Here is a 21709-nt window from a genome sequence, read left to right as displayed (position 1 = left end):
TGTCCCCCCCCAAAAAATCATCTTTCAAAAATGAGTATTACCTGAATTGTGTTTAGTGTAAATAAGCACAAAGAATGAAGAGAGCTCTAAGGATCTGAGTAGTGGGGAAAAAGCTAATTACTATCTTTAATATCATCTATAAAGATTAAGACAAAACCAAACACAAACCAAATATAGAAGTTCAAAGTGTCTATTCGATTTGTTAATTAGAATCTAACAGTGCATCACTCAGCATCAGGGAAATACAAACTAAAACTGCAATGAGATACCACCTCACACCAGTCAGAATGGCTAAAGTTAACAAGTCAGGAAATGACAGATGTTGGTGAGGATGTGGAGAAAGGGGAATGCTCCTACACTGTTGGTGGGAATGCAAGCTGGTGCAGCCACTCTGGAAAACAGTATGGAGGTTCCTCAAAAAGTTGAAAATAGAGCTACTCTATGACTCAGCAATTGCACTACTGGGTATTTACCCCAAAGACACAAATGTAGTGATCCGAAGGGGCACATGCACCTCAATGTTTATAGCAGCAACGTCCACAACAGCCAAACTGTGGAAAGAGCCCAGATGTCCGTCAACAGATGAATGGATAAAGAAGATGTGGCGCACACACACACACACACACACACACACACACACACACACACACACAGGAATATTATGCAACCATCAAAAATGAAATTTTGCCATTTGCAATGATGTGGACAGAACTAGAGGGTATTATGCTAAGCGAAATAAGGCAATCAGAGAAAGACAATTATCATATGATCTCACTGATAATGTGGAATTGGAGAAACAAGGCAAAAGATCATAGGGCAGGAAAGGAAAAAAATGAAATAAGATGAAACCAGAGAGGGAGACAAACCATAAGAGACTTTTAATCTTAGGAAACAAACAGGGTTGCTGGTGGGGAGGGGAGTGGGGGGGAAATGGGAGAACTGGGTGACGGACATTGGGGAGGGTATGTTTTGTAATGAGCATTGTGTATTATATAAGACTGATGAATCACAGACCTGTACCCCTGAAACAAATATGTTAGTAAATAAATAAATAAATAAAACACAGCGAAAAAAAGAATCTAAGACTGGGGCTCCACAGCCCCACCAACCATGCCCTGCTGCTATGCTTGCCCTCTACCAGTTTGCTGAAAGTGGGAATACAGTCCCATCCTTAATTCCCTCACAACAGAGAAAACCCCATGAAGTGTAAAAAATCTTTAGTGAATTTGGAAATAGCATGAGTAAATCCCAGGGGAGCCTACAGTGTTAGTAGGGGTGGCCACCCACAGCCACTTTGAAAGTCCAAAGTGGCCGACAACACCTTTTCTGATGATCCCCATGAGCGTGCGGGTACCTGCCCATGCTGCCTCACTCCTCACTTTGCTATTTGTACAGAGGGTACCAGGCCTGGAATCTACTGAGAAAGGGTTCATCAGAGTCTGGTCACCAAGCTTAGGCTTTAAATTGCCCAAACACAAAGGTCTTCTTCTGAATTCATGATACCATAATTGACCTGCAATGGTAATGGGAACCTCTAGCCACATGCTTAAAAGGTTGTGTTGTTTTCTGGGTTTGGTGGTTTGTTTTGTTTTGTTTTGTTTTTACTTTTTTATTTATGCTTTCATTGTCCCTTTTCCTGACACTGCTGATAGAATCCAATCAGCACTTCCCACATTTGTTTGATTTGCCCTTTCTTCTTTCAAAATCATTCTTAATATTGCATACAGACATGAATTTTATTCATTTTCTCCCTTTTTAAAGAAAATTAGCTCTACCTTGATTTCTACTTTCATTTCTAGTGTAAACCCACATCCTTACTTACAAGCACTCTATTGTTTTCTAGCTGCTTTGGCTCTATTGGATCATGATGTAATTAATAATATTCATAAAATACGGCAAATAATCAGGGGTCTCTGACTTGGACTGCAAGTAGCCCTGAGTTTCATAACAGGGTCCCAAGAGTAGGCAAGCATGGGTAATTTCCAAGCAATGAATCACTAGATCTTCAGTTGCATTCTTAAAATATAGCTATAGCAGAGAGACATCTTGCTGGAACTTTCCTTCCACAAGTATACAATGAAAATCCATATGCATATTTTACTTGGGCACCAAGTCTTCTGACAACTGTCATTCATCAACCACTTCTCTGATTTCGTGGGTTTTTTAAAGATTCATTTATTTATTTTAGAGACAGAAAGAAAGTACAGAGGTAGGGGCAGAGGGAGAGGGAGACAAGCAGACTCTCTGCTGAGCAGCAGAGCACGTCTCCATCCCAGGACACTGAGATCATGACCTGAGCAGAAATCCAGAGTCCGACATTTAATCCACTGAGCCACCCCGGCACTCTCCACTTACCTGATTTCTTATTCATTCTTATCATTTACCTGGTAGATTTACATTAATAAGAATATAGTATGATTAATATACCTTTTGATATATTTAGTATCCTCCACATTTTTGGCTGTTGAAGTCCACTGAATCCTATCCCATTCCAATAATTAGTAATATTCAGATGCAGATAATGAGTTAATGTACTTCATTATGAGCCCTCGGTGGGGGGGTTAGTTCAAGATTGCTATATAAGAAGATCCTGGATGGCCGTCCTCCCAAAAATACACCAAACCTATAGCTACACATGGAACAACGGCCTCTGAAGAAAAAAAACAAAACCCTAAAAATTGACTTCTACGCATAGAGCCCATATCAAAGTGGGTAGGAAAGCCTGGGACACAATCTTGCCATAAATTCCATCCGGCTTGGGGCAATCCAGTGGGGAGGGAACTCAAAACCTGGAGCTTCTCCCTGAGGAGTGAAAAGTTTCAGTCCCACATGGGGGCATCCCCGACTTTTAAGACCTGCACCTGAAAAAGGAGCCCCCAAAACATCTAGCTTAGGAAACTAACAGGGGGCTGGCGCGCTAGGACTCACCGGCCCCAGGGTTCCAGCGCAGAAGCTGACCACGGCGGGGAGCCCAGACTTTGTGCGGGAAATGCTCCCCAGAAGGGAGCTTTTACGGCATCAGTCCCAGGTTTTGCGACTGAGCCCAGCAGACGCCTTCAGATCTGGACAAGTGGCCAGCCAGGCTTATGCTCGTGCTCCCATCGGCCTGTGTATATTTGCATGAGCCTTTTTCCTATAAAGTCCGCTTTTATGTTTATAAATATAATTATATAACCATAAAATAAGGTACTCTGTGTCATAATGATGATAATAATGTTAAATTTACTCAGAATAAAATTGTTACTTAGAGACTTCTCACAGAAAAATGCTAATTTCACATTTCAATTTATTTACATAATTTTTGCAAAGTATACGTGATCAGTATAAGACATCCAAGCATTAAAAAATTACATTAGATTAAAAATATGTCGGGGGAGGTTGGCTGGAAATGAATTCAAAAATGGAAGAAATGGTATAATATTCTGACCATTAAAATAACCTTGTTCACATATTTTTAAATGAGACATTATGGCTACTGGATTGCTATTGTGTTGATTCCCCTGGAAAATGTTTACAGTGATTTTGATAGTTTGCTGTAATGTTAATATTTACAATTGGGCAGAAATTACATTATCTTGAACAACCTAGAGTAAAATATTTTAGCTATAAATGAGAAAGAAATACATAGATTTTTCAGTATTATTTTAATTGACATGCAAGCAAAAATTTTGAGGTCCCCTATGATGGATCACGGAAGACTAATGTGTATGTATGTACTCTAGCTAGCACTCATGGGTACCAAGTTAGCTGCCATGCTTTTGCTCTGGGGCTCTGGTTCATCCTTAAATTCATCAGTTAGGGTGCCCGGGTAGCCCACATTAGATTTCCCAGAAATCTAGTCCAGAGAGCCCAGAACCAAGCCCAGACTAATTCCTTTCATGGTCATTCCCTTAACATAAGAGGAGAAAATGACAGACCTATAGGTCCCTCCTGCAGGTTTCCAATTTTAAGGTCTACTGAAAATAATATATTGATCAAAAATAAGACACACAGACACACACAGAGCCAGATGAGTCTAATTCTCTATTTCTCTAATTCCATAATGATATGGTTTTACTAACAGTACACTCAATTTATATTATTAAACAATACTTAATATTCTAATTTTCACCTTAACGATTCAGATTTAAGCAGTTTTTTTATATTTTTTTAAATTTATTTATTTGAGAGAGAGTGAGTATGAACAGAGCAGAGGGACCCTTGTATCAGTTATTGAAAAGGGGGCCAGTCCTAATATACTACTGAGATGCTTTCTTGAAGCTTAGACATGATGGGTCCATAGTGGATGAAGTAGATGTGCAGAACTTTCTTAGCATAATACTAAGAAAGGGATCAGAAGACTCAGGGAGGCTGGAATGTTAAAGTGGATTTGTTGTGTAAGAATCCAACTCATGTCTATGTTTTCTAGGAAGGCACAGAGGATAGCCCTTCACTAGAGCCAGAGAATGCATGGGTAGGGCATGAGGGAGATCTTTAAGAAATATAGTTAAGAAACTAGTGAGGGACGTCCTCTGAAATACAATATTGGCAGTAGAAGATGGCACCATAAAGCTCTGCTCCCTAGTGTCAAAGGGATGAATACTCCAAATTAACAGGAATCAGTTATTGACATTTAATCGTTAAAAGCAAGTCACAGCAATCTGTTGATTTACTGACAGAACCTTAGAAATAATACATTCAGGACCAGATCCAGAAGGCACCAGTAAATTGTACAAAAAGGCAGCCCAGATTCCCATGTCACATACCTTTGTTGTACTAACACCAATCCCTTAGCTTACAAATACCGTCTCGTGGGGAAGGAAGAGGTGATCCCTTCTAACCAAATGATAGATGAGGAAAAACTGTCCTAGTAGACAGAAGAGTCAGTTCAATGTTGGTACTAACAAAAATGGTCCTAATAGGCAGTGATGAATCTTCCCAGTAGGTACTTCTGCAAGCAGTCTGTTTGGTTATTTATCTCCTATGGAGAGAGAAGTGATCCGACATACAAAATATATATGGATTTCTGAGAAGATGAATGGCTTGGATGGTTGTTAGAGGTCAGGAAGTAATTATACTAGAAAACTGGGGGGAAAAAAAAACAAAAACAAAAACAAAAAAATGGGTAAAGAGGTATGTGGATGACCCATGGAGATGGCCAAGGCATGCAGATTTTTTGGTTTCATGATACCCACCTCTACCCATTGCAATCGAAAACTAGGTACTCAGGAGGACTTGTTCAGTAAACATCAGCAAGCCTTGGTCAAGCCAGTACTGACACATGGATACATAGTATCCACGATGGTAAGAGTGAAGACTATGCTGTGACTAACTCTCGCAACATCTGATCTAGCTATTGTCACTGCAGAGCATCCAAACTGCCAGCAGCCAAAATCAATGCTGAATATTCAATAAGGAGTAATCAAATATGGAAAAATGCTTCAGGAAAACAGCCAGCCCCTTGGTGGCAGGTGGATTGCACTGGACTCCCTCACCTTAAAAGTGCTGCAGTTTGTCCTTTCCAGAATTTATATCTACTTTCAGAAGAGTTTGTCTTTCCTGTCCTAAGTGCCTCTTGCAACAGTACCATCTGAGACTTGGAGAATGCATGATCTATCATATGGTATCACATACAACCTTGTCTTAGATCAAAGGGCCCATTTTATAGCAAAAAAGGTGTGGACGGTGGACACAAGACCACAGAATCCCTTAGCCTTACCATGCACTGAATTAGAAGTAGCTGACCTAAGAAAACAGGGGGAGGCTTGTCAATGACTCAGCTAAGGTACCAGCTCAAGGTGAACACTGTGCAGGATGGGGATGTTGACCTCCATGATGTCATGTGTGTGCTGAACTAACAGCTGAAAAATTATGCTCTCTCCTCAACAGCTGTAATACATCGGTCTCAGGACCAAGGAGTAGAAATCAGATTGACTCTTCTCACGGTCACCCCCAGTGCTCCATTTCTGGAATTTGTGCCTATTGTCTCCCATATGGGGCCTTCTCTTTTGATGACAAAGCAAGAGACACCACGGGAACCTAACTCAGAAGTGCAGCAGGGTTATTCCTTGTGGAGCAAACCTTTGACCAGTGGGGATGGGAGCTAATGGAAAAAATTTCCCCTAAAATGCATTTCATATTGCACCGCATAAGCTTCCTTGGGATTGAACAACCTGTTTTTCCATAGTGGTTCCAACTTGGTGACACTTCCTTGTTTTGGCTTTCCTTCCTTCTTTGTTTCACTTGTCCTTTCCCTCACTCCTGCACCCTGCAATAACACTCCCCAGTAAGGTACTGCCCAGAAGGATTCAGACTCCACTTTCTGGAGAAATCTGAGGAGAGGTCCTGTACCAGTAGTTTCTTAGAAAAAAAAAAAAAAAATTGCTCCAAAACATAGCCTCTCCTCTGCTAGAAACAAGGCTTCTGGCAATTTTATTTCTTTATATCCTTCTTGCCAGCAAACTTTAAATTTTCTCATCCCAAAATGATTTAAACTCCTGTCTCCAACAGGTGCTTCATTACATGTGGATCTATTCTCTTCTTTCTAGAAATAAATACCACTGCTCTCGATCAGGCCTTCAGCATCTCTCACTACAACAGGCCTCCTCCAGTGTTAACTCCTTACATCAGTCCCTCACTGCCACTGGAGTAAGCTATTTCAGTGGCAAATCTGATCTTGTCACTCTCCGCTTAAAATTCTTCAGTGGCTCCTGGTACCTAAAAGATGACACTGAGGTTCCTTTTCCTCATATACAAATCCCTCTGGGATCCAACCCCTGCTGGCCTTTCTAACTTCATTTTCTGCCACTCCTTGGCAGTTCTGGCCCATTTTACACTGCCCTCCCTCCTCCCCCCCCCCCCCCCCCGCCTATCTACCTGAGTAAATGCTACTCTCAATTACACTTCAGACTGTAGCTGTCCCAACTGCAGGAAGCCTCACCTAGCTTCCTCTTCCCAAGCCATACCCCATAGAACCCTGTGTGCATCTTCCTTTTTGTACTAACTGTTGGATATTTTAAGTAACAGTTCACCGTCTGCTTGCTTCTAAAGGCAAGTATCATGTCATATGCATCTGTATATCCCCAGTGCATGGCCTGTTACATAAGTCTTAATACGCAATTAATACATTTTTGAGCAAGTAAGCTAAAAGGTAACTTTTAAGTTTTGACACTTCACTCAACAAATCTGTTCCTAGAAACTTAAACAGAACCGCTTCTGACAAAACCAAATCCCGTTATTTGAATTTCTTCGTTAAGGTAGACAGATCACCCCTGTAATCGCATGTCTGACTTCCTACCCTTCTGATACTCAAACACCTGTTACCAAGAGATTAAACTGCTCTGACGCAGGCATTGTCCTGGAGTGAGGCCTGGTACTCTAAGGTGTCCTGGTTACCCACCACTCTCTGAGTCAGCATGGAACAGTTCTCACTGACGATGCATGGCACCATAGGTCCCAACCTACTGGTTCTCGTTTCCCGTTCCCCTGGTATTCACTCTTAGTTACTGCCTTCTTTTTCATGTCTCTGCTTGATATTCTAGTTCTTGCAAAGTCTAGGTCTTCCTCCCTTTATCCCCGTCTTTCGGAGCCTAAGTCTCTGCTCCCTACTGGCTGCCTCCCGACTGTACCTGGGTTAACTGCCTGACCTCTGAATCTCTTTGAGTCACCTGTTCCAGATCTTGAGCCTGGCTTGGACCAAAAGTACATGTGTGCTATCTGTCCCTCCTGCCTGTGCGCCTGGCATCCAGTTCTGAACCTTCCTTAAGGCCCATTTCCTGTCAGCTTGCCTAGACTTATAATCTTGAACTTCACCTGGCCATTCTCACCCTCCCTCTCAGAACCCAGACAGAACATCCCCAAATTATTAAGCTTTTGAATAAATTCATATTTTAGTACACGGAGCTTGCTTAAAGTGAGTTATATTTGTAATACAAAGAAGAAAAAAGTTTTAGGAGTAAATTCGGGGGTAATAACTAACCCTCTCTGACTGGACTCAACAATTCAGAACTTTGTACAAGACGATTTAGAGGAGTGGTTCCTCTGCTGAAAAGCACCTCATAGAGCCCCACTGGGTGTGAACAAGTTTTCTGACATCAAGCTTTCAAGGAATCATCAGAAAATATACATATACATGACAGCCAATTCTTGGCTTATCATTCTCCTTCTAACTGTCTTAAATTATTTAATTACCAAAATTGATTTAGCTTATCCAAACGCCCTAAAAAGCAAACCATTTTTGCCCCCCTCCCAAATTTCTGGAATAATATTGATAAGGAAGCTGAAACTTTGTCCCAAATAAGACTTCAGCATTATTTGTATATTCATATGTTCACATTTCCTTTATGTTCAGAATGAACTTGTTGGTGGTTCCCTAATTCATCTGCATCCTTCTTTCAAGTAATAAATGACATCCCAGTTTAATGAGTTGGCTACCTTTTTAAAGAAACACTTTCCCTGCATTTCCCTGTTATTATTTAGTTGTTTGAAAGCCTACCAAGTCACTAAATTGTTTAATCTGCAGCTTTTCACAGGAAAGAATTGTGTTTTGCTGAGTAAAGTACACCATTGCTGCATCCTCTACGCAGAAGATGAGCTAGTGATTTTTCTTTAATGATATTTCATTTGGGGGCATAAATTACTGTTAAACTGCTATGTCTTTTCGAATTGAACACTTCACAAATGGATTCGAGATGGTCCTTCATGGCTTAAAACACTTCTGAACACCACATTAGTGTAACAACAAAATAAATCACCAGTATGTGAATAAAATATCGATTATATCTTTCTTTCCCCCACTAATTTGAACTTTACATCTAGTATTTCAGTTTTTATGTAGTGAGACTGCATTATGTCCACACTGATGACAGCCGAGAAATGTTTCCAATTAAAATTTCAACATAAAAAGTATTATTTCAGGTAGAACTGGTCTGAAGACGAAAGCTAACGTGGCATTTTCAAAACAATTTGATGTCAATAGCCTGTCATTGACTCTTTCACGAACTCAGAACAATGTCACTGGAAAAGTGTCTATCTCGTGAGCTGCGACAAATGACTAAGGAAACAGATTTCAGGCTGGCTCTGAGCATTAGCTCTTGATTCAACTGAAAAAGAGCAAACACCCATGAAACTTATTTCAGCCAATGAAGAAAAGTGTTTTTTTCAACTCATGTTCTCCCACTCAAACCACAATGAAGTCTTTTTCATATTTTAATTGCAGTGAAGCGTCCTGGGAGTGGTATCAGCTACCATCCTCACCCCATCCTCATCACCAGCACTACCCATGTGTGACCAGCCACAAGGTAGGCATAACAAGATTGAAACGAGGGATTTTCAAGGGGGTGAATTCTAAAGAAAGAGGATGTAAATATCAAATATAGTTCCAAAAGACCAAGGAAGGAACTGGCAAGGGGATCAAAGCCAAGGATGGTTATCAGGATATCCAACATAAAGATATTAGACCTAAGTGAGAATAGCCCAACTGACACAAGACCCCATTTCTTGACTTTCCAACTGTTGCGTTTTCCTGGCTATTACCATCAACAACAGGATATAAAGTGCTGGTATGGGGATATATTGACATTTTAAGAGGACAAAAGAAAATGACACTATTGGCTAAAAGAAAAAAATGTCACCAGGGAAGAAAAATGAGATGGTCTTCTTAGAGGGTTGTACTTGGGAGTTTAACCCCTATTAGATCCTATAAAGTGCTAGACATGTGAGGTTAAATTATATACTCTTCAGAACAAGCTTTTGTGGTGGTGACACAATTTGTCCTACATTAGAGAAGAGGAATTGGGCTCTAAATGTGTAAGCGATATGCCCACTCAGGCAAGAGTTACAAGGCAGAAGTGAAAGCCATGCTCAACTGAGGCGAAGATTGCTCATCCCAGGACAGATGTCAGCGGTTTTCAGACTTAGCCTCATGTTACTATCACCGAAGGATCTTTGGAAAAATACCTCTGCTTGGGCACCACTCAGGGTCAGTCAAACATGAGTCTCTAAGGGAGCCAAACATGAGTACTTTTTTTTTTTTAAGATTTTATTTATTTATTTGACACAGAGAGAGACACAGCGAGAGAGGGAACACAAGCAGCGGGAGTGGGAGAGGGAGAAGCAGGCTTCCCGCGGAGCAGGGAGCCCGATGCGGGGCTCGATCCCAAGACCCTGGGATCATGACCTGAGCCAAAGGCAGACACTTAATGACTGAGCCACCCAGGCGCCCCCAAACATGAGTACTTTTAAAAAGCTTCCCGTGTAATCACAATGTGTAGCCAAGGCTGAAAACACTGTGCTAGTAGGAAGGCTACCTAACCACTGTGAATTAATAGGCAGTGACAAGGCCACCTGTCCAGGACACAAAGTAACCAGCATTTCTAAGACCTATCGACTGAGTGCCTGTAAGTGGCCAAAACAAATATTTTTGGCCAGAAGCATAAGTGCAGATGATTCCTTTCAGCATGTTTATAGCTAATTCATAGCCCAAAAAGAAAGTTGAAAAACAATGATAAGTGGGTATAACTTCCTGACAAAAATTTAGAATTGCATAGATATTTCCTGTAGGAAATATCTAAGTTAATTGAGGCCCAAGAATTCACTTGAAAGGCCACTGCAAGACAACAAACAGAGCTCCTTTCTTTGGCAGTAAGGCCTCTTTACTTTTCAGAATAACTCAGTATCTAAAGCTGTAGGAAATGCAGACTAAGATCAAGAGAAAGATCAAGTTGGAGTCTAAGAAGCATGTAGAGCTATTTAAAGATTGGGAATGAAAATGTCACTTTAGAGAGATGACAGCCACAAAAGAGAAAGCGGGCTAGGATGGAACTTGAAGAACCTCAAGAGACTCTTAGAAGGAGTGGCAGGAAGGTAGAAGGAAAACAGGAGAATGTAGGGACCAGAAGGTTACAGAGGAAAAGGTTTCCAGAAGTGAGGAGTGTTCATCTGATCAACTGCTGCTGAGAAATCAGGGAGAATGAAGACAGAAAATTGCCCATTGCGTTTGGCAGTACGGATGTTACCAGTGACCAGTGATGCTTCTTATTGTCCACTTTAGTCCAAGTGCATAGTTATACCTCATTTGTGCTCTGCCATGAAATTATACCTCCTATCATGTGTGATGGTCAAATATGTTGATCCTGACTTAGATCAATTTTACAACCCAAAATTTTAAGTTCTTTTTAAACCTCGGTTCTTTGGGGGTGGGCAGTGGTGGTGAGGAGGGGAACCGGAGTTAGAAAAGCTAAACTAAAAAAGAGAAAATACATACTTAACCTTAATCTTGCCAGTTTTGAAAAATTAACCAGAGACATAATTCTAGTTATTTGTCTTGGCTCATAAAAATTTATAATAAAATGTGCTTTAAATTTTTAAAATTACACCAAACGTCTGTAAATGACAAGATGCTCTTTAGAAATTTGTGGTTGAAAGTATATTTTTAAAAGTGTGGGTGTGGCACAGAGAGCAAATTGATGGTTGCCTGGGTTGCGGGAGGGGTGGGAGGAGGTCTAAATGGGAGAAGGGGAGTGGGAGATGCAGGCTTCCAGTTACATCGTAGCTATACTCGAGGTGAGCATAGTATAATATTTAAACTTGTTGAACCACTATGTTGTACACCTGAAACTAATGTAACATTGTGTGCCAACTACTCTCAAATAAAAAAAATGATAAGTGAAAGGAATAAAACAGCTTGCTAAGAAAGAGACTGAATCATCTCACAGCAGGCCAATGAAAGGTTATTTTGGGGGGAATAGGGTTCTATTCTCCATCTCCACAGAAGGTGAGACAAGGCTCAAAGTAAAGTAAAAGAAATATACATTATTTCTGAGGAAGGAATTCTGACCAGGTAGTAAGGCCTATGTTATAGGCTGAATTATGCCTCCCCACCCACCCCCCACCAAATCACATGTTGAAGCCCAAACCACTCCAGACCTCAGAATATATTTATATACTTATATATATATAAATATCCTATATTTGGAGATAGGATCTTTCAAGAGGTAAGTTAAATGAGGTCATTAGGCTGAGCCCTAATCCAATATGACTGGTATCCTTACAAAAAGAGGAGATGAAGACACGCAAAAAGACACGGGCAGTGCATATGCACAGAGAAAGGGTCATATGAGGGCACAGCTAGAATGTGGGGCCATCTACAAGCCAAGAAGAGAGGCTGAAACCAATCCTGCCAACACTTCGATCTCAGACTTCTAGCCTCCAGAACTGTGAGGAAATAAATTGATGTTGTTTAAGCCACCAAGTCTGGGATATTTTGTTATGGCAGCTGATGGGGTTCAGGATATGCCACTGCAAATATGGTACCTTGGCATATGAAATATTTTAAGGAGAAGATGTTTTGAGAAAATGGCAGAAGCAGGAAGGTCACTCAGGTCATAAAACCCTCATGTGAAAGGTGCCCTCTCCCTACCTGGAAGAAAGAAGCATCCTTATCTCTGAAGACAAAGGGACACTGAAAAGAATCCTAACAAACAGGCCTTGGTATGTTTCCCCCAGTGTACTATACTTACCTCATACTCATACTCCTATTCTATTCCTCCACAACTGTCCACTCTTCATCAAACCAACATAACAATACTTAAGCCTCTTTCTTCAAGTCTTCATTGCCTTATGAAGGCTCCCGAGTCATATAAAACCTATATTAAATAAATGTGCGTGCTTTTCTCCTGTTTAAAACAAGTGTGGGTGTGGGACCTTTATTTACTAATTTTCAGAAAGCAGAGAGAGTCATACTATATGATTTCAATTGTACGACATTCTGGATAGTGAACAGTAAACGATAATGGCTGACAGGGTGTTCGGAAGGAGAACAGGACAGTAAGTGATGTACACGGGGATTTGTCAGGCAGTGAAACTGTTCTGTCTGATACCGTAATGGTAGATACAGGACATTTGGCCTTTGTCAAAACCCACAGAACTTTACAGAACAAAGAATGAACCTTAGTGTATACAAAATTTAAAAAAAATCATTTAGAAGTTTTGGAGGTGTCAGGAAAGAGACCATGAAAAGAAAATCTAATGGTATTACAATGTATGAAACAACTCACTGGAAGGGAGTCAGGGATGAAAAGGTGCTGACTTTAGTAAATTTAGAAACGAGTAGAGTCTGTAAGACTAAAGGCAAAACAAACTGCTTATAAGCACTAAAACTGATGAAGTTATTTCCCACAGGAGTACAGGGGTAAGGGATAATCATTCTGACACTGCTATACACGTGTACTATAATTGAACAGTAAATAAATGGATTGATAGTGGGAACCAGGTTTCTCAATGTTAGTGTGGGAGATCATGGAAGAGCAAGGGGAAGAAACTAGTATGATCCACTTGGTAATTGATTAGAACTGGAGATACCGGGGTGCCTGGGAGGCTCAGCCATTAAGCGTCTGCCTTTGGCTCAGGTCATGGTCCCAGGGTCCTGGGATCGAGCCCCGCATCGGGCTCCCTGCTCGGCGGGAAGCCTGCCTCTCCCTCTCCCACTCCCCCTGCTTGTGTTCCTTCTCTCGCTGTGTCTCTCTCTGTGTCAAATAAATAAATAAAATCTTAAAAAAAAAAAAAAAAAGAACTGGAGATACCAGTATGAACTCATGGTTAGCTTAATATAGACATATATGGTTACACATAGAAATAGTTACAGATGCTATAAACATGTACAATATACAATGTATCAGTATACACGCACATACTTATTTCCTTACTCCATTGGCAGAGAAGACCCAAAAGCAACAATACACCAGTAATGAAAAGCACATCTAGCACTGAAATTACAGTGGAGAAATCGAACCTACATTACCTCAGCCAGGTGATCAAGGTCAATATCAGTAGTGATAAATCATGTTGATAGGATGGACCATTGATATAATAGGATAAAAAATGGCACTTTATCCCTGGGGCCTTCCTCCCCCAAACCCACAACTCCAATCTAATAACAAGAAAACCAACAGACAAATCCAACAGATGCCATTCTATAAAATGCCTGACCAGTATTCCTAAAAACTAGCAAGGTGTTCAAAAACAAGGAAGGCTGAGGCTGGTGTAGCCAAGAACTGCCTAAAGAAACACGACAAAATGCAGTGTGGCATCCTGGGGGAGATTCTGGAAAATCCAGGAAGAGGACATAAGGTAGCAACTAAAGATATTTAAATAAACTATGGACTTTAATAAAAATGGATTCATATTAGTTCATCAATCGTAACAGATATACTATATTAATGTAGGATGTTAAGATGGGAAACTGGGTGCAGGGCATATGAGGACTCCCTGTACTATCTTCCCAATTTTCTTAGAAAACTAAAATTATTCTAAAATATAAAGTCTATTTTTAAAAAAAGCAAAGAGAGTATCTTATAGAATCATTCAAGGCAATAGCAATTTGAATGTACTAGCTGGATTATGATGTAATAAAATAAGCCATCTTCTTAAGAGAGAACATCTATTTATAACACAATGGCAGTAACAATCAATGATAATCCTATTTATCAAGCCACTACATATGAGTGTCTTTTTGGTTCTTGGACTCAATTCCAATGTGTGCGAAGGGTGTTCCCCCCCACACCAAGAAACAATCCTTGGCCCCCCAGCAGGTGTCCAAGGATTCAACTCAATTCTTTCAATTCTGACACCATGTGGCCAGAGACAGCATCAGGTTCCACAGGTCAAGGGTTCAGTCCTACAAGATGGCCCTCCCTACTTCAGATGCCAGTTGCAAGCCCACATTGTTATCTGTACTTCTGATGGACCAGCTGTAAATCAGAGGTTCCCAAGTCTCGCTCCTTGGATTTGATTAATTTGCTAGAACAGCTCACAGAGCTCAGAGAAACATCTTACTTACTAGATTGCCGGTTTAGCATAAAAAGATGTAACTCAGGAACAACAGATGGAAGAGCAGCCCAGGACAAGGCTTGGGGAAAGGGGGCGGAGCTTCCATACTCTCTCCAGCGCACCACTTTCCTAGTGCTTTCAAGTATTCACCAACCCAGAAGCTCTCCACACCCTGTCCTCTCGGTTTTTATGAAGGCCTCATCATACAGGCATGATTGATTAAATCATTGGCCTTTGATAATGAGTTCAACCTCGAGGGCCTCTCCCCTCCTCAAAGGTTGGGGAGTGGAACTGGGAGTCCCAACCTGATCATATGGTTGGTTCTCCTGGAAAGTACCCCCAGCCTTAGGTGCTTTCCAGAAGTCATCTCATTAACATAAGACACCTCTGTCACTCTCAACACTTAGGAAATGCCAAGGGTTTGGGGAACGGTGAGCCAGGAACTGCTGACAGAAACCAAATATATATGAGAAATACAGTAGTCTTCCTTTATTCGAGGGGATACATTCCAAGACCCCTAGTGGATGCCTGAAACTACAGATAGCAGAGAATCCTATACACACTATATTTTTCCTATACATACATACCTAAGATAAAGTTTAATTTATACAATAGGCACACAAAGAGATTAACAACAATAATAAAATAGAACAATTATAACAATATATCATAACAAAAGTTATGTGAAGGTGGTTTCTCTCTCTAAAAACTTCTTATTGTACTATACTCACCTTCCTTCTTGGGATAATGTGAGATGACAAAATGCCTACATGATGGGGTGAAGTGAGGGGCATGATGTAAGCACCATGACATAGCATTAGGCTCCCACTGAACTTCTGATAACGCATCAGGAGGAGGATCATCTGCTTCTGGACCACGGTTGACCTCAGGTAACAAACTGGAAAGCAAAACTGCAGAAAAGGGGGACTACTGTATATTTTGGTCATCTGAATGACCAAACATATAATTCTTATAAATCACAGTCTCACAGAGTGTGTCCTCCCAAAATCCATACGTCAAATTCTTACCCCTGAAAGTGATGGTATTAGGAGGTGGGGCCTTTGGAAGGTGATTAGTGCCTTATTAAAAAGGCTCCAAATGAGGATACAAGAAATCTGTAACCTGAAAGACAGCCCTCACCTGACCATGCCAGCACCCTGATTTCAGATTTCTGGCCTCCAGAACTGTTAGAAATAAATTTCTGTTATCCATAAGTGACTCAGTATTTTGGTATAGCAGCCCAAATGGACAAGACATAAGCATTTCAAAATCATTATCTTACTCGATGTTCACCACACCTCCGAGAAGAATTTGAGAAAAAAAGTATGCCAGGTTTGTATTTATTGGAAAACATAAGAGATAATAAAATGTACAATATATCTTTTTAATCACTGCACATGAAATGAATAAAACAAAGACCAGGGAAAATGCAACATACAATTAAATAGGCATATTTCTTAACATTTGTGAAGCAACTTGGATGCCTTTCTCCCTGGTGAAGTACGGTGCCTCTTTATGGAGCATTCTCATTATCTAGCCTTTCCCATGTCTATAAATTTCTATGTGGACACCCATAGGTAAGGGTAAGACACCGGGTCTTACTTCTCAAATGACCTTGATTGTAGCCTCCCAAATCTGAAAACAGAAATTTAAACAAGTTTCACTAAATTGAATACTTACGTCTTATACCATGCAATATGTTCTATTTTTTTTTAAAGTTAACATTTTAAGTTGTAAAATTCAGATAAATTTTACCAGATTCTACGGTATCTGATGATCAGTGATTAGATATCTGGAATATTTAACAATAAAAATTCCAAAAATCCAGTAACATCTTAACAGCTTAAGAAGCTAAAATTCGGGAAGTTCTCATTGGGGAAAATATCATGTGAAGTTTCTTCTCAATTAACTCGTTTTAGGTATGTCCGCAAAGCACCTGAGTTTGGCCATTGTGTCCAGTACCTGCTTTGTTTCTGACCTTTGGCTTGAGGGAGTGGCTCAGGCTCCTGAGCAGACTGAGGTTTTTTCCTCTTCCAAATGGGCTCCTACTTGGCTCCTGGGCATGTTACCCCCTCTCAGTTCTGCATGGGAGAAGATGAGAACTCAACTAAAATCTTAATATTACCATAAAACAGAAAAGCCAGCATTCCAAATCCTAAAATGGTATCTTATTTCACTGGAATTTAAATACCTTTTAACAATTAATTCCCAGAAACTTGCTTGAATTTTACAGACTTGAAATTTTAGACAGCTAGATTTATGGCTTGGTTTAGAGATGTATAAAATGGAATACATTTTCCAAAGTATCTTCCTTCTCAAATTCTTTTGAAACTAAGAGACTGTATGTACATTATCGCAGGCAGCAAATTGCCCAGAACCAGGATCTTAATGCAAGACTTAACCTTTACAAATCATCTTATCTCCTTCACTCTCCCTTCGACTGTGGGGGGAAAAAAGTGCCTAAGGTGTTACTTGCTGAGTTCCCTCTTGGTGACAGGCTTTGTGCTAGATGTTGAATATACATTATATCATTTAGTCTGCTCAGTAACTTCATGCAGAATTCAGTATTTTCCCGTCTTAAAAAAAGCAAATTAAATTCCTAAAGTTTAACTAAAATAGCTGAGTCACCCTGGAAGTAAAGTCTTCATGAAGACTCGAACTCAGAGCTGTAATTCAAAGGCTGTGTTCTCCCTCCAACACCACACAGTTCAAGGAGGTAGACAGACTGTTAAGCCAGGAAGCCTGCTGCAAAACTTTCACCAATGTTGAATTAAACATAGCACTTCATTCCACTATAAACATGGACCGGTAGTCACTAGTAGCCTCAGGTATTCAGGTTAATTGTAACTTCACCTAAATAGAAATATCTGTCCCAAAGTTCACGGCACTAATAAGATTAAGAACACCTACCTAAAGCCATATAATTAGAAATATTTGAATAAGTAATGACATACAAATTGGTTTTGGTTATTGTATTTTGACTGAACTAAGACATCAATTCTACTAATCAATAATACCCAATCTGGGCATCACATATTTCTCAGGTAATTTCTCATAATATATACTCCATGAAAGGATCTCTTTCGATTAACTTAGCAAATCAGCCTTTCACACTTGCATCATCAGAAGAAACTCAACTGTTCTCTGCTACTCCACCTGTTCCTAGATACCTCCCACTTTAAGCAAGGCAGGTCTGCAATGGGATGTCAAGGGCACCAGGAAAGATTCTGTTCCCTTCTTCCTCTCCCCTCCACCAGATTTATGCTAATTATGGATGCCTGTACTCTCTTTAGGAATTTAGGGGTTAGGAGAGCCCCTTCAAAAAATTTTTGTATCATTATTAGAGGTAAGATTTCATAGTCAAGTGCCCTCTATGAGAATGATTAACATTCACACAGAGGTATAAAAAGCACACTGTTTCTCCCAAGGAAAGTTGTAATAGGACAACTATGCAATCAGCAAGAAGCATCAAGAAGGGAGGGAAAAGAGCACAGTAAGAGAAATAAGGCACCAAGGTCTCTCTCACAATTTTGCTCTAAACTTTAGTGATTCGCTTAATTCTAGTTACAATTTCCAGTTCCCCGGTTTCCATTTGCCAAACAGAAGTGGTAACGCGTGCTCGCCGCTCACGGACTGGCTGTGTGGGGAAGACACGACCAGCCTCCTGGGCATCAAACGCTTTGCATTCAGTCAAGCAAATGTCACATGCCACAGTAAGTGATGGCAAAACCATCTCTTCCTTATGATGGATGTCACCACGGCCTGTCCTTTCCTGCTAATAATGTAGTTCTTCAATCTCTAGGCTTCCCACAACACAGGAAGACTGCAATTACGTGTGTTTTTAGGCTGACTCGTTTCTAATGATAACGATCAGTATTTAAGTTAATTAGGAAGATTCTTTTGATGTCCTTTATTTCATTCACAATTAGTCTCCTGCTATATGTTTTTTTTTTTTTAATAAACTCCCAGCCAGTGATGGGAGGAGAAGGAATCATTTTACTATCCTCAACTTCATCTGCTTTCAGAGAATTGCTCATCGAAGCACCTAAACAGAGTTTGAGTTACTCTGAGCTGCCTCGGATAATGGAATTCTGAATCCAGGTCCAGAATGGGTACTTGATGTGAGAAAGGTCAAAAGTCCCTTTCTCTCGGTTTTGGGTCAATTCATTCTTTCAACCAAGTCCCTATTAAAGTTCAAGTTGAATTTCCAGACTCTAGCACCTTGGCACAGATGACTTTAGCCATTAGCCAACTTCAGAGAACAAGGCCCTAAGGGAATGGACAAAGAGATGGGTAAAACTAGATGATATGCAAAGCCTGCAGATTCTGCTGGAGAAGTGTGAGGTGAGGGCTGCTCTTCGGGAAAGAGCAGGGACAGGAGGGCCCTACAAAGGTCTGCAAAGGAGGTGAGCCCTCCCAAAGGAAGTCTTCAGCACTTTAAACACTGGCTTTTTAATCAAATGACTGCTGTTCCATAGCTTGAAACAACTTCTCCAGATGAATGTTTTTCCCAACAGGTCACAGAGGCAGAGTTGGGGGCTGTCAACGGCAGCCTGGACAAGGAGGATGAGTGTGGTCAGTGGCAAAAACCAAGGTCATACTATTCATAGGTTCTCCAGGATGGCCTGTGACTGGAATTCATACAGTCATTCAGTCAACATTGAAGGCAAATCCATTCAAGCTACAGAGAATCCTAAGGAGTGATCCTTCCCCAGAAGGTGCTCACCATCTTGGGTGGGAATGAAATGTTCCGACCACTCACAGACACTGACAGAGCTGGGGTGAGACTCTGTGAGTGAGATGTCCTAGAGCATGGTAAATGGGGCTCACCGAAAGCACGCCTCTGAGCCCTCAGCAGGAAGCTCCATTTCTATTTAAAGACTACACCACAGATGGAGATCACTATCTTGTGTGTGCGGATGTGGCTGACAAAAAAATAAATAAATAAACAACCTCCTCTTCATTGCCTGTATGTGGAGACTGACATTTGGTTTATAGCTGCAGAAACTGCTTGCTATTCCAGATGTCAGGGGGTTCCATCACTCTACTTCACACACAATTACATACTGCTCCAGCACAAACACACCCCACCATCCCCACCCCCACATCGCTAAAGCTGTCAACATTCCCCCACCTGCAGTTCGCCATTCTTTCAGAGTTCTAAGCCACAGAGCTACCACCTCCCTGAACTGAATATCTTCTTTCTCTTCTTTGCTTGGTGAGATCCTATTCATCCTTCAAAACCCAGTTGAGCCATGACTGCCACTGTGACGCCTCTATCACTAAAAGTCATTTCTCCTCATTCCTCCTCAGTCACCACATTTGCCTCTTATCTCCACTGTGGCACTGATACAGCATTCAGTTATGTTGTTTCTTCAAGGGCTTATCCCTCCAAAGAGTAATCATTATTTTGTAAGCATTTAGAATGGCTCCTGACAAGCCCAGATGTCCATCGACTGATGAATGGATAAAGAAGATGTGTGTGTGCGTGTGCGTGCGCGCGCGCGCGCACACACACACACACGCACACACGCACAGGAATATTACTCAGCCATCAAAAAGAATGAAATCTTGCCATTTGCAATGAAGTGGCTGGAGCTAGACTGCATTATGCTAAGTGAAACAAGTCAGTCAGAAAAGACAATTACCGTATGAGTTCACTCACGTGTGGAATTTAAGAAACAGTTTAAACAGATGAACATATGGGAACGGGGGAGAGAGGAAAAAAAAGGAGAGGGAAACAAACCATAAGAGACTCTTAAGGAAAGAAAACAAACTGACAGTTGATTGAGGGACATGGGCGGGGGATGGGTTAAATGGTGATGCGTATTAAGGAGAGCACTTGTTGTGATGAGCACTGGGTGTTAAATGTAAGTGATGAATTACTAAATTCTACTCCTGGAACCAACATTGCACTATAGGCTAACTAACTAGAATTTAAATAAAAATTTGAAAAAAAAATGGTTCCTGACAAATAAATCACTGATGAATTAATGAAGAAATTAATAGCCTACTCCTCTGATAAAATTGTTTTCGGGGTGTCTGGCTGGCTCAGTCAGTTAAGCGTCCAACTCTTGATTTCGGCTCAGGTCATGATCTCTCAGGGTCGTGAGACAGAGCCTCGTGTTGGGCTCCAAGCTCAGCAGCATGTCTGCTTGAGATTCTTTCTCCCTTTCCCTCTGCCTCTCTCCCTCATGCTTGCTTGCATTCTCTCTCTTTCTAAAATAAATAAATAAATCTTTAAAAGAACCGTTTTCCAGCAAGCATCAATTTAGTGCTGCCATACTGACTGTATTACAACCTATTTGGAAGCCATTTGGATGGCTTCATCTGAAGCCATCACTGTAGCTCAGAGATGAAGCTGTGAAGTAAAGGGTAAGAGGTTGGGTACATATTTGTTACTTGAAGAAGCCTCAGAATTTTTAGAAAAAAAAAAAAAAAAAGACAGAGCTTCTCCTCTACAGACTTGCAATTTACTCTATAACTTGATTTACTCATGGTCACAGACTCAACCTCCAAGACCAGAGGCCACTCTGAGCTAGACTCAGGTCAGTGAAAGCAGCATCAGTAACAGCCCTCATCACCTCTAACTTGTACCAATCACTACCCCGAAGCAAGACAGAAGTCTTCATCAGTCCTTGCCAAACATTACTGAACACTCCAAATACCCACCCCTGCCCTCCATCATCAGCCGGTGGAATCCTAAGCACTTACACTTGGAAAGGATCTAGCAATCACCTGTTCTGACTCACCACCAAAGTAGGAACCTACTCTATTCCGTTTAGAGCAGATGGTCGCCAACATCTGCTTAAAAACGTCTACAACCAAGAAGCTCCTTACTCTGTGAGGTATCTATCTATGAAACTCTCTGAGCAACTGCAGAGCTTAATGAGCAACTGTAGAG

The 21709-nt window shown here is 40.9% G+C and overlaps 1 long non-coding RNA gene across 11 annotated transcripts in view; it reads right to left on the bottom strand.

Moving 5' to 3' along the window:
• LOC114204890 (uncharacterized) overlaps window positions 1-21709 on the bottom strand; it is a 382680-nt gene that overhangs the window by 259621 nt on the left and 101350 nt on the right. For 7 of the 11 annotated variants that reach the window (XR_015768220.1, XR_015768222.1, XR_015768223.1 and 4 more), the window contains 2 exons: window positions 16768-16886; window positions 16130-16440 (listed from right to left, as the gene is read on the bottom strand). The exons of 1 other annotated variant lie outside the window; for it this stretch is intronic. This is a non-coding gene — a long non-coding RNA (uncharacterized LOC114204890). Of the gene's footprint in view, window positions 1-15536; window positions 15717-16129; window positions 16441-16767; window positions 16887-21709 lie in introns of those variants that run through there. 3 more of the 11 variants (XR_015768216.1, XR_015768225.1, XR_015768221.1) reach the window with 2 other exon arrangements.

Source organism: Eumetopias jubatus, unplaced genomic scaffold (assembly GCF_037043125.1).
Source record: "Eumetopias jubatus isolate StellerSeaLion01/CBP00866 unplaced genomic scaffold, mEumJub1_p1.0 scaffold_5, whole genome shotgun sequence".
NCBI lineage: Eukaryota > Metazoa > Chordata > Mammalia > Carnivora > Otariidae > Eumetopias > Eumetopias jubatus.
The sequence above is the reverse complement of the archived record's forward strand: the minus strand, read 5'-3'. Positions and strand labels throughout refer to the sequence as shown.